Here is a 13,189-nt window from a genome sequence, read left to right on the forward strand (position 1 = left end):
AAGCCTTCTGCCTCCTCTGCAGCCAGAAAGGCTTTGCATTACCATGTTTTGGTATCACTGTTTTTAAAAGTGTGTGTGTGTGTTTGTGTGTGTATTTGAATGTGAGACTGAGAGAGAGGGAAGGGAAAATAAATTACTGTATGGGAAGATTCACCCAAGAAATTTCATTGCTTGAAGATGCTTATGCTATACATCATTAAAGAAAGTAAATTTTACAAGTTTTCAAAATAAAATGGTCATGACCATTTTTTTAGATATGAAGTATTGGGACCTCAATCTCCTTTTTGTGAATGTAAAGTGAACCCAGAAATTTTTCCAAGGAAGATTTGGACATATCTCAGATATTTCCATTTTATTTGTTTGTTTTAATACCAGGGATGGAACTCCTGCACTCAATCACTGAGCCACATCCCCAGCCCTATTTTTTTGTATTTTCTTCAGAGATCAGGTCTCACTGAGTTATTTAGTGCCTCGCTGTTGCTGAGGCTGGCTTTGAACTCACAATCCTCCTGTCTCAGCTTCCTGAGCTGCTGGGATTATAGGCATGCACCACTGCACCCAGCTTTCCATAGTTCTTAAGCAGGTAGACAAGCTATTAATGAATGTGAACTGGTCGCATGTCTTAACGTTCATAAAAGGATGTCAAACCTACTTACTGTACCTAAGTGCTGCAATTTGTGTTGTATCCTTAATGGGCAATGTAAAATATTTCTACTTCTCAGAGAATGTACATGGGAATCTTTATAATTCAGTACTCCTCAGAAAGCTCAATAACGTTTATGGAGAACTGTCTGAATAGGTACATAGCCATTTTCTCCTCTAGTTCAGGGTCAGCAAATGCATGACACTGCTCTTGCTACTTACTATACCTTCAAAGCCCCTGGCCAACTTTAATCCATAACCCTTCCTTGGGCTGAGCCTAGAATCTTGCTCAAACATCACTCTTTCCAACCAGAGCTTCAGGCAGCCATTGGCACCTCATCAGCATTGGCATGCAGCATGAAATCCATTTGCTATTTCACCTCTAGATACTCTTAAAAGCCAAACTGTCATAAAGCCATGCACTAGAAATTTTGTTTCCTCCTAAGAGTCTTTCCTAGAATCAAACTTTGGACTTATGTCATCAGCCTACATTAAAATCATAAGAAGAAGAACTCTTAGAAATGCACCATATTTACTATAGGAGTGTTTTTGGAATCTTCTTTCTGAGGGTTCTTCTCTAACATGTGAAGGGACAGAGCTAGGGATTGAGCCAGACTGCCTTTCTTCCCTGCTCCCTGTCTTGGTGCCTGCCCAGCTGCCTCCCACCCTGCCTTCCTCCTGCACCTGCATGTTCAGTCCTTCACTTTGTCTCCAGGTGTTGAGGTGCCCCTTTTTTTCTCTGCATTTATTGATTCCATTTCTGCTCTTCTTCTCCTTTCCTGCTGCTTCCTATCCTTCCTCATAAGCTTTTTCCAGATAAACTCTCCCTGCATTTATTCATCAACCCACGACAGTCTGACAACTGCTCTAATCATTTTCCTGAAATCACTTTACTGGAAGTTACTGATGACCTCCCAGCTTCCAGATCTGATGACATCTTCACTCTTCATCTTGGCCTATCTCAGCAATTTTACAATGCTGATGGTTCCTTCCTTCTTAAAGCCATCTCTGCCTCTGTCCTCAATGACAGATTGTTCTCCAGTCTCTCCTCTTATCTCTCTAACCACTTCTTGATTTTCCTCACTGGATCCTCTTCTTCCCATCTAACATAGTACTCTCCAGGGACCTGTTCTTGCCCCTCTGTTCATGGGGCAGACAAGCTTATTTGTTTTCAGCTTCTCTCTCTGAAGGTGACTCCTAAATCTGCAGCGTTAGTCTTATCTCTTCTCTGATTGTCAGATGATGCTACATTTCTCTCTCTTACTAGGGTATAAACCATGCAAGGACTGGGCTCTAACCTCATTATTTTAAAAAAATCTCTATCTTTAATATTATAATACATGGCCTGGACATAGTCTATGCTTAGTATCTCTTTTAAAACAGACTTTCTTGCATTATTCCATCTGTATTATAGTGACCATCCAATCCCATGTAAAAGTCTCCATTTATCCACAAGCATCAGTCACCTGTACCAGGCATTGCTCTAGGCACAACATTTTCTTTGGATTTTTGTAATATTCTAAAATCAATATACATTTAATTCAACCTTATAATCTTTCAAGCAGCATCTATAATCCTATATTTTATCTACTCTAAGATGCACTTTTCTCATATTTTGATATCTGAAATCAACATGTGTTGTACAAGAAGGTAATTGACATAGTCTATTTGGCAGTATTTTTAATAGTAAATAAAATAATGGAAGATTTTATAACCAGTGATATTTTTAATTCTATGAAATATTGTATTTTATTCTGAGAAGATTTAGAAATATCCTTCTAACATTTTCTATCAACTGGGAAATGTTTAATAATTCTTAGTGTACTGGTGGGGTTTTTTTTTGTTTTTTTAATGCAGGAAAAGAGATATTTAAAGGCTTTTCAATATTTAGGTTAAAATGGTGATTTCCATTAGGACAGGTTCACACATCCATATAGTCTTCTGCTTCAAATACACAGCAATGATGGGTAAAATAGATAAAGAGAAAACTAAAAAGAAGAAGTCTGAAATAATAATTTCCACAAGCTAGGCAGAACACACCAATGCAAACCATGCACAGGTCTGTTGCTTTGGGGCTGCTACTCTTCAGCTCAGAGCAGGTGCTGTGCTACTAAGGAACACAAAGATGCCAGTCACTGCCCCATCTCTTTCTCTTTCACTTTCACACACACACTGCACCACACGCATCTTTTGTAATTGGTAGGTTCTCTCTATAATTTCATTTATTTTAATAGATTCATTTTTTATTGTAGTGATGCTGGGGGTTGAACCTAGGGCCTTCTATATGCTAGGCAATCACTCTACCACTGAGCTACATCCCAGCCCCTTAATAGAAATATCTTACATAAAAATCAGAACTGCAACATTTTATGGTACAGAGAAGTTTCATGTTTCATGTTCCCCACTTCCTCTCCTCTTTGGGAAATTCGTTTTATTAGCTTGTTATGTATCCTTCCAACACCTCTCCTTGCAACTTTTTTTTCTTGCAAAATAAGAAAAATACATGTACATCTACATATAGACTCTCCTTTTGCTCCCTTTCTTAAAAAGCTAGTGCACCTTACACACTGCTTTGTATCTTATGTTTTCACTTAACAGTACCTGCAAGAGATTCCTCCTCATCCAGACACGGAGATCTTTATCATTCTTTTTCTGTGGCTCTGTGTGATTCCCTGTGTCCAGCATGGTTTACTCAACCAGTTATCTCTTGGTGGACAGGTGTATTTATAAACATAGCCTGGTGCAATGTGATACTGGTGTCACTGCATACTCCCAAGAGCCTTTGTAAACAAAGGCTGAGTAAAGCCTCTGCCTAAGTGCTGCCTGGGGCTGCAGCTTCACAGGAAGTTGAGAGGAGAACAAGCAGGAGGACAGAGACACAGCCTTGCAACAGCAAGTGTGTGAAACCACCTCCCCAAGCCCCTAACCTCCATCCTGAGATCTGGGAGGTAGAATGGAGGTGACCACAGAACTAGGAAACAGCAAATGAGAGAGTTCAAAACATATATATGTATGCAGGGATAACAATATATATTTAAAAGTAATGTGTGTAAATGTTAATATCACATAGTAAATATTTTATTAAAATTAAATATTAATAAATAGTAAATTATATTCAATTCATATTAAAGCAATTTATCCAATTTTAAAATTGGTTTCGTACCTAAAATCTAGACCAGGATTAGTTTCCAGTGGTTTAAAAATGAAAAATAAAAGTAAAACTTCTAGAAGAAAACATCAATGATTTCCTTTATAAGAAAGCTATTTCAGGGGCTGGGGTTGTGGTCTGTGGTAGAGCGCTTGTCTAGCATGTGTGAGGCCCTGGGTTTGATCCTCACCACCACATATAAATAAATAAAATAAAGGTATTGTGTCCACCTACAACTATATATATATATACAGTTGTAGGTATAGGTAGTTGTAGTTTATATATAGTTATATATAAAAATATATATAATTTTTTAAAAGAAAGCTAGTTCAGTAATATAATTGTCAGAAAAGAAACAACTAAAGGCAAAAAGGAATAAAAATGCATTGTAACAAAAAACTGAAGCATCATGAAACTCTAACAATTTTGAATTATATGAAACTAACAACCTACCTAAAGAAATATAAAATAAAAGTTGCCCATTATAAAGAGAGATCAGTAAAATCACAAGCATAGAAGTTAATAATACAAAAGAAATTATACCTACAGTTATTACTTCACCAAAACTACAAATTAACCATGGTACCCATCCCCTATCATTATAATCAAATCAGTGTGTCCAGATTGAGCTTGTACTGTGTGTACCACTAGTGTCCAGACATGTCTGGACATATCTGGCAGGGAAAGAAATGGAAAGTGTGTGCTCTTGAAGACTAGAGGAATGTGCTGGGAGAAAAACTGCTCCAGGTGATTCTGGTGCTGCCAACTTGACCATGTCTCCAAGTCCATTTTGGTCTCTCAAAAAAATAAGTGACTAGGATTCAAGCTTCATGTCTGTCCTGAGGCTAACTACCAGCTCAGAGTCCCATAAGACTTCATCTGTGGAGTCCTATGGAGAAGTAGCTCTAGTTGCAGGGATGATATTAAAAATAGGTAGCACCTTGTGTGTTGTGACTAGACGAAACAGGCACCTCTGTTTTGTGGTACTTCGTCAGGACGTGCTAGATAGTTCCTGTACTGGGGCACACCTGATGGATTTCAGCCTGTCCACAAGGTCTCCTTTGACATTTCCAGGAGGACAGGGGAGCTCTGATTCCCCTTTGACAGAGTTGAACACACAAAAGGGGGAACTCTGCCTATTCTGACAAATGGGATTGCAGTGCTTGTGGGAGAGGGACTAGCAGGACCAACCAAAAGTAGCAGGGGGCTAGTTATGGGATTTTGTTCTTTTCTTTCCAGAGAGAAAAACTGCAAGACCTCTCCCCAAGACCATTGTAGTCTACTGGTAGTCACCAGGATGGATGAAGTACACACTATGAACAAAGTACATGTTGTCAGGGGAGCTCAGAGCAGGTGCCTTTGACTCCTAACTTACATCAGTGCAGGTGAGGAGTAGATAAGAGCTAGTAAACAGAACCCTTGGACCACCACTAGCTTTCTGATCGGGTGGCTGATGGTCCCCTCACAAAGAAAATGCACAAGAAAAGCGTCATGGCTAGAAGAAGGACCAGCAGGTGTTAGTAGAGGGAATATAGCGGGAGGAGATGGTGAATGTAACACTTTCACTTCACTTTTAGCCATCCTTGGGCCAGAAGGATCATTTCACTGCATGGTGGTCTGAGGGACTGAAGTTCAGAGAATCGGTAACTTGCCTGAGTCGCTAGGACTGAAATCTCAACGCAGTACCACTTGCATTAGCTTGCGTCCCGCAGGCAGCTGCCCCAACCTAGGAAAGGGAAAGTCCAGTCCTTGTCATTGCCAGAGAGTTCTGATTGCTATTTACTTTCTCATCTATTTCACATTATGATAATGTTTTCCTGGAATTGGATGATATAATACTAGAAATTGAAGATGTTTATTCGCAACAAAGATTACACATGCAGGCTTTAAATACAGTATTTAAATACAGTATTTAAATACAGTATTTAAATGATGCTGTAGACATTTTCCTTTGTAATAAAGCAAATTATTCTAACAAAACTATTTTGTTTCATTTCTTCATACAAAATTCATGTTTGAATTCCATCTAGGCCCTAAAACTTTAAATTTCCATAACAAGTTTTATGCATTATTAAATTTTATACACCACTGCATTATGCTTTTGAAACTGATTATACAATCTAATTAATTCAGAATATTAACTACAATTTCTGTAAAATGAATAGGCTAATGTTTATGGGAGTGATGTGTATAGATCCAACCATCTCTTCCCCTCTTCATAGCATCCCAATTATATGTATACAAAAAACTGTGTCTCTGAAGTCCCCCATCCTGTAGCTTCTATCTAAGGTACAGCCAAGACCAAAAGTCAAGTTTTGTTGCTGTTATTGATGTTGTTTGTACTGGGGATTGAACCCAGGGGCACTTTACCCTGGGCTACATTCCTGATCCTTTTTTATTTTTTATTTTGAGATAAGGTCTTGCTAAGTTGCTGAGGCTGACCTCAAACTTTCAAACCTCCTGCCTCAGACTCCTGAGTTGCTGGGATTATAGTTGTGTACCACTATGCCCAAAACTTGAGTTTAAATACTTCCAGGTAGATTAAAAAAAACAAAACTTAAAAATTTGCACTTCACTCCTAGGCAAACCCTGCCAACTCTCTGCCAAAAGTTAAAACCCTGGCTGGGGATATAGCTCAGTTGCTAGAGTGTTTGCCTTACATGTACAAAGCCTTGGGTTCAATCCCCAGCACCACTCCCCCCAAAAAATAAATTAAAAGCTAAACCCCTGGATTTTTTTTTGTTTGCTTGTTATACTTTTTTTAACTAGGATTTTCACAAGAGTCACATGATTACTAAATCCAAAGCAGATAAAATGTCCAATTAAAAGTGTGATGAGGGTAATGTAGACGCCAAGGAATCACCTCCCTAAGAGAAGTAAGAAGAATGTATTCACAACCATGGAAGAGAGTAAAAGGGCCAAAGCCAGGGCGTGGCTCCAGGTGGTAGTCCAGGACCATCCGGTGGGGCTGCCAGGCTGGCCTCAGGTCCCTGGAGACCCACCAGGAATGATCAAAATCATTTTTCCCCTTTACTAATGAAGTTAGTGAAACAGCACACAGTGTATTTTGGTAGACCCTCCATAAAAATTAAAAAATTAAATTAAAAAACCTAAGGAACAGACACCATTTTTAATTCTTTCCCCTCTCACCTCACTCCTCCATTAGAAAGATTACAACATTCCAAATCTAAAAGACCGTTTTGGTTATCTAGAAAACAGACTGGCTTACAGTATATCATTTCCTCATCATGTAAAACAAGGAAAGGTGTTCTATATTATGATCCAATTCCCTTTCTTCAGTTTAAAATAAAGGGCCATGAAAATCATGTTGATATCAAGTACTCCAGATGTCTCAGGGTCCCACCAGCCTCTGGATACAAATGAAGCTAAATTTCCGTCAATAATCCAAAAGGGTCTGGGCTGTGGCTCAGAGGTAGAGTGCTCACCTACCATGCATGAGGCACTGGGTTCGATCCTCAGCACCACATAAAAATTAAAAAATTTAAAAAAAATCCAAAAGTTCTGTTCTCAGCACTGTTCCCATCATGGCAGGGCAAAGGCACACTCCATCCAACATTGTCCTTTCATATTCCACTGTGACCCTGCCAGCCAGGAGAAGGCTTCCTTCGAAGTCACACAGCCTCCAGCCCCTTGGCTTACCAAATGCCCCAGACCCTTGTGATCTGGCCATGCTGGATGTCTAGCTGAAGTGGGAGAGGGCATTCACCATCACCGTGTTCCAGAAACATCACTGTTCATGCCTCAAGTCCTACCAAGTACTTTTAAGAAAACTACTTTGTCTTCAGGCCCACCTAAGGAACAGACACCATTTTTAATTCTTTCCCCTCTTACCCCCTCCTCAAGTGCCCCCCCCCGCCATCACAGAAAGAAGCACAGGTTCTTGAAGCTGCCAGCCAGGGATTAGCAGACAGACTCAACTGAATCTGACTGGGATTATTCTAGAACATCAAGTACTATAATGGGTATTTTTAAGTTCTTGGGGGAAAAAATACCAGAATTACATGGAGCATTGATTTTAAAAAATACCAGTGTTTTTAAAAAGTAGTTTTGCATTCTTCTCAAGAGGAGCACGCCTGTGGGCTTCAGTCTCTCCCACCTCTCTGGAGTTGCTCAGTGCTTGCTCTTTGAGGGAAGAGTGTCCTTTTGTGGAGGGTTACTATTTTATCTGTCACCTTGGCATCAAGCCTCCCCCTAGAACTGGGTTTTGACATGTAAAGCGGGAATCAGCCTTCAAGTCTTTCCCACATGGATGGATGTCATAGCCCCAGCAGGACTTGTCAAAACAACTACCTGGTGTCCCCTGCTTTGCAATGAGGATTTCCTCACAGTCCAGTGTCACACATCAGTTGTGGGCCCTTGTTTTCTATACTTTTAAAGATCATTTTTACTTTTAATTAACAAATATAATTATGTGTATTTATAGGGAACAATGTAATGCTTTGACATATATTTACAGTGTGGACTGATTAAATCAGACCAATTAATATATCTGTCACCCCACATACTTATTTTATTGTGGTAAAAATGTTTTAAACCTACTCTTTTAACAATTTGAAATACACAGTGTGTTTCTGTTTGTTACAGTCACTCTGTGCACTAGACCACTACAGCCTTAGGCCACCTTGTTCCCTTGGTCAGAATCTACCTTCTCCCTGTCCACACCCACTGCCCAGCTCCAGCCTCTACTCTCTACTTATGTGAGTTCAACTCTTTGGAATCCTCACATAAATGAGACCATGCAGAATTTGTCTTTGGTCTGGCTTATTTCATTCAGCATAGTGTCTGTACATTCATCCACATCACAGGGAACAGGTTTCAACTGTGTATCTTTATTCTCTACATTTTCTTGATCTGCTGACGGACACTCAGATTGCTTCCCTATCTTAGCTATTGTGAATAAACATATAACCAGAAGAGGGATTGTTGGGTCCTATGGCAATTCTACCTCTAGTGTTCTGAGGAACCCCCATACCATTTTCAATAATGGTTATATTAATTTACATTCACCAAACTGCACACAAGAGATCCTGCCCAGCCACACCCCACCAATATGTTTTGTCTTTTTGATAGCAGCCAAGCCAACGTGTGAGGTGATATCTCACTGTGATTTTTCTCTGCATGTCCCTGATTATTAGTGATGATAAACATTTTTTTTCACATCTATCTGTTGACCATCTGTATGTCTTCTTTTGAGAACAGTCTGTTTAGGGTCTTTGCTTATTTTTCAGTTGGTTTATTTCTCTTGCTGTTGAGTTGTTGGAGTTCCCTGTGTGTCTGTTAGCCCTTATCAGACCTAGGGTTTGCAAACTGCAGACCTTTTTAGCTCTCAATGCATCCCCTTTGCCTGTCCTTTTGTTGGAAAGAGAAGAAGAGAGATAAGAAATGGAATGCTTGCCTAAGCCGATGTTGTGCAGGATTCCCCTCTACTGTCTTCCAGGTGTTGTGGAGAGTCCCCTCTACTGTCTTCCAGCTGTTTTATGGTTCGGTTACCATCTGGCAGCACGATGAGTCTACTATTGAAACTCTCTATTGAATTTTTCTGTTCTGCCATTATATTCTCCAGCTTCAGGGTTTCTGTATTTTTTCCTATTTATGATATCAGCTTTTTTATTAAACTTCTAATTTTGTTAATTCATTGTTTTCCTGATTTTATTTAGTCATTTATCTGTGTCATCTTGCATTTCATTGAGCTTCTTTAAGATATTTATTTTGAATTCTTTTTTGGTTAATTTGTTTATTTCCATTTCTTTGTAGTCAGTGATTGGAGTTTTGAGTTTCTTTTGGTGGTCTCATGGTTGTGTGATTTTTCATTATGCATGTAGCCTTGCATTGGTTTCTGTGCATTTGAAGGATCATGCCCTTCTCTCAGTCTTTAAAGATTGTTTTCTGCAAGTACAGGTTTCCCTTTAGTCTCTGGGCTAACGGAATCACCCATAGGATCACAATTGAGTGGGGTATGATCCAGGTCATGTGGTGACAGGAGACCATAGTTGGCAGGCCTATTCCCAGGGTCTCTAGGGGTACAGGTGCTATCTTGTGCCCGAGGGGATTGTTGTGTCTCTAGGAGTTTGATCTGTGGGGCAGGTGCTGAGATAATGGTCCCCGTGATGTTCACTGACTATGGACCCATTACCAAGTGTGCTGATGGATCTGGCTTCCTCTAGGTCTCTGGAATAGCTCATTGGATGGGACCCTGGGCTGGCTATACTGCCAGTGATCATGACTGAGTTGGGCTGGAACTGAGACACAGGGAGATCATGTGGCTGGCTGTGAGCTGCAGTTTGCTGCCACTGCCCAGCGTCCAGAGAATATCCTGCCACTTATCACTAGCAAGAGGAAAGATCAAAACTCAAAATTCAAGGTGTGTTTTGTACTGAATGTGTACAACTGTTGTAGCATCATAAAGTTGAAAAATCATAAGTCATCATAAATCAGAAACCATCAATGATGATAAACTTGGCATAGAGGAAGCAGATAAATGAAGAATAGTGATGGGGTGGAAGCTGCTCAATAGCTTCCAAAGAAATTCTAATCTTTGGTATAGAAATAGAAGTATTTGCATTGAGATCAGAAGTTTTCTGAGCTGCTCAGAGCCCTGAAACTCAGAGAGGTGTCCCATATACATTCCCAGCAGCTGAGGAACTGATGTGATGTCACGCTACCTCCCATACCTGCTAGCAGAGCAACACAGAAATAGCTGTTCTCGCAGTTCATTTCTTAGGTAAAGAGTGAAAAAGAAACTCGGCTTTCTAGACCTTGTTCCAGGGCTGTGAATCTAGGAGTGATTAGATGCATCATGTGTCCCTTATGGGAATGTCAGTCATGGGGAGAGATGGAGATAATCAAACACATGTGTAAATTGGATTGTTACAGATAGTGAACATTTTTATGAATAAAACCAAGCACAGTGATGTAATGGAGAAGGATGGGGGTACCTGGGGAGTTGTTTTGTTGGGGTCCCTGAAGGAAAGCCTTCCTGAGAAAGGGGTGGCACCAACACCACCCACCCTGCTGAAGCCCTTTGTCATGGTGGGTCACCTTGTCCTTCATGTCTGGTGAATCTGAAGTACCCAGGGCTGAGCCTGACACCAGAGAGGCTCCTGAGCATGTGCTAGATGTCATGACAGAAAGTGTGTGACAATAAAAGGCCTTATTTAAAAATGACAGGTCAGTGGAAGAGAAATCAACAGTAATGACACAGTCTGCTAAAGGTCACCAGGCCTGCTTTGCCAAAGGAGATCCCTTCATAAAGACTGCTACAGGATGTCATTTTAACTTCAGAACTCTCTGAGACATATGCCAGGAATCAGGGACGACTCTTGATGAATTAGGATCCTGTGGTCACCCAGGTAGTAAATGGTCTCTTCCTAATGAGCAGCAGATGACCCACACATGTTGCGTTGTCAGTGACGAGTGTGGTACTTCTGTGAGGTGCTGGTGCTCATGTCACTGACACCGCAGCCTGGACTGGCTCCCAAGTGAGTGCTTTTGTATCCTTGCAGTGGTCCAGGGGGAAAGAAAATGCAGATCACATTAACATTTACAGACGGGGAAAGAGACTTCGAGAAATTCTATCTTGATGAACATCATCAGCTAAAACAAGTAGAAAACTGGTGCTTTTAATCTAGGGTCAAGCGCTTGGAGTCTTTACTCTCATGGATTTTCATTTAGCCAAATATTTTTTCAAAGATTCATACCTGGTTGCTTTACTTTTTAAAATAATTATATTGGTTTCCTTTTTTCCAAAATATGAGCTTTTTATTGTATAAGATTTAGAAAATACACAAAAGAACAAAACAGGAAAGAGCTCAATGTATGAATAATTTAATTTTTTTCTATAAATTTACCAAGATGATATGTTTTTATTTTCTTTTTTTTTGTTTTTTTTTTTGTTTTTATTTTCAATAAAGTGTAAAGAAAGATTTGGATTAAATCTATTTTTAGTTAAGTAATAATAATTCATACTTCAAATCAGAATGCCCATGATGTAGTTTCAAGCAAGATAGCATGAGGAATGTTTTCCCTATTATTTACTTTTTATGTTGATTAATCTTAATTTCACCAACTGCTGCATATTTTATCCAAAAAGAGATGTAGAGATTAGAATATGGACTGGATTTCTAGAAAAGATTGTCAGGTATCCCTGTGTGCTGTATTTCCTTAACTGTGTTCTCGGTCTACCTGTGTGTGCTGTGCCCCTGAGCAGTGTGCTACTCAGTAACACTGGAGCAACGGCAGCTCCTTAAGCAGCACTAGAGGTCCAGGCTCTCCTGGACCTCTAGTGCTGATATCCCTTATCTCATTTAAATATACCAAGAAAACTTGGTAGGTACTTTAATCATCTCACATTTACTGATGTATAAATAGGGGCCCAGGGAAGCTAACTAATTTTCCATAATCAAACAAGTGAAAGGGACAAAGCCAAGATTTCAACTCATGAGTATCATGCAGCACTCATGCCTTCTTTTAGAACTCAATAGTGAGCAAGAAGCAACCCTGTTTAGAAAGTCCTTTCCAACAGCAGCCAGGTGAAGGTGAAAAATGGGATAGAAAATAATGAGCACGATACACCTTGGATTTTAAACTATTTTTTCTTCTTTCAACAAATTAGAATAAGTGGTGCATCTGTAATAGAGGGGAATGTTAGAAAAATCTGTTTTACTCACAGTTCCCTACTAACCCAGACCATCAGAGATATGAACTTACAACTTAATTCTGGACTGGAACTAATTTTATTTAGAAGTATCAGATGAAATAATTGTAGCAACCTGACCAACACTAAAATTTGTTGTGACTGCCTGTGTTATCACCTCGTGGTCTGTGAGTCTTATAGAGGAAGTGATGGCTACAGTCTTCTCCCAATGTTTTGTTATATATATATATATATATATATATATATATATATATACACACACACATATATACATACACACATACACAATGTTTTATTGTTTCATATGTTTTATATTAGTTGTAAAGGGTTTCTTAGTGGAAAGAATGTATACATATGGTCACATATAGTCATATTTGTATGTGTGTGAAAAATGTGTGTGTGTGTGTGTGTGTATTATAGTTATACCTACCAGTGGGGTTCATTTTGATGTATTCATAAATGCATATAATTTGTATGATTTCAACCACCCAATGCTTCCCTTTTCTTACCCACACCTTCCCTGTTCTTCTTCCTCGACTCTATTCTTTTTCTTCTATTTATTTATTATTTTTAATTGGTGCATTATAATAGTATATAAAAGTGGAATTCATTGTGATATAGAGATGCATAACACAGAAATTTGCAGAATTCCAGATGTTTGGTGAAAAGCAAATGTTCCTGTTTACCAAGTAATGAAGCACCAATGGATTATGTAGAGCCATGAG

The sequence above is a fragment of the Ictidomys tridecemlineatus genome, unplaced genomic scaffold, assembly GCF_052094955.1.
Source record: "Ictidomys tridecemlineatus isolate mIctTri1 unplaced genomic scaffold, mIctTri1.hap1 Scaffold_164, whole genome shotgun sequence".
Lineage (NCBI taxonomy): Eukaryota > Metazoa > Chordata > Mammalia > Rodentia > Sciuridae > Ictidomys > Ictidomys tridecemlineatus.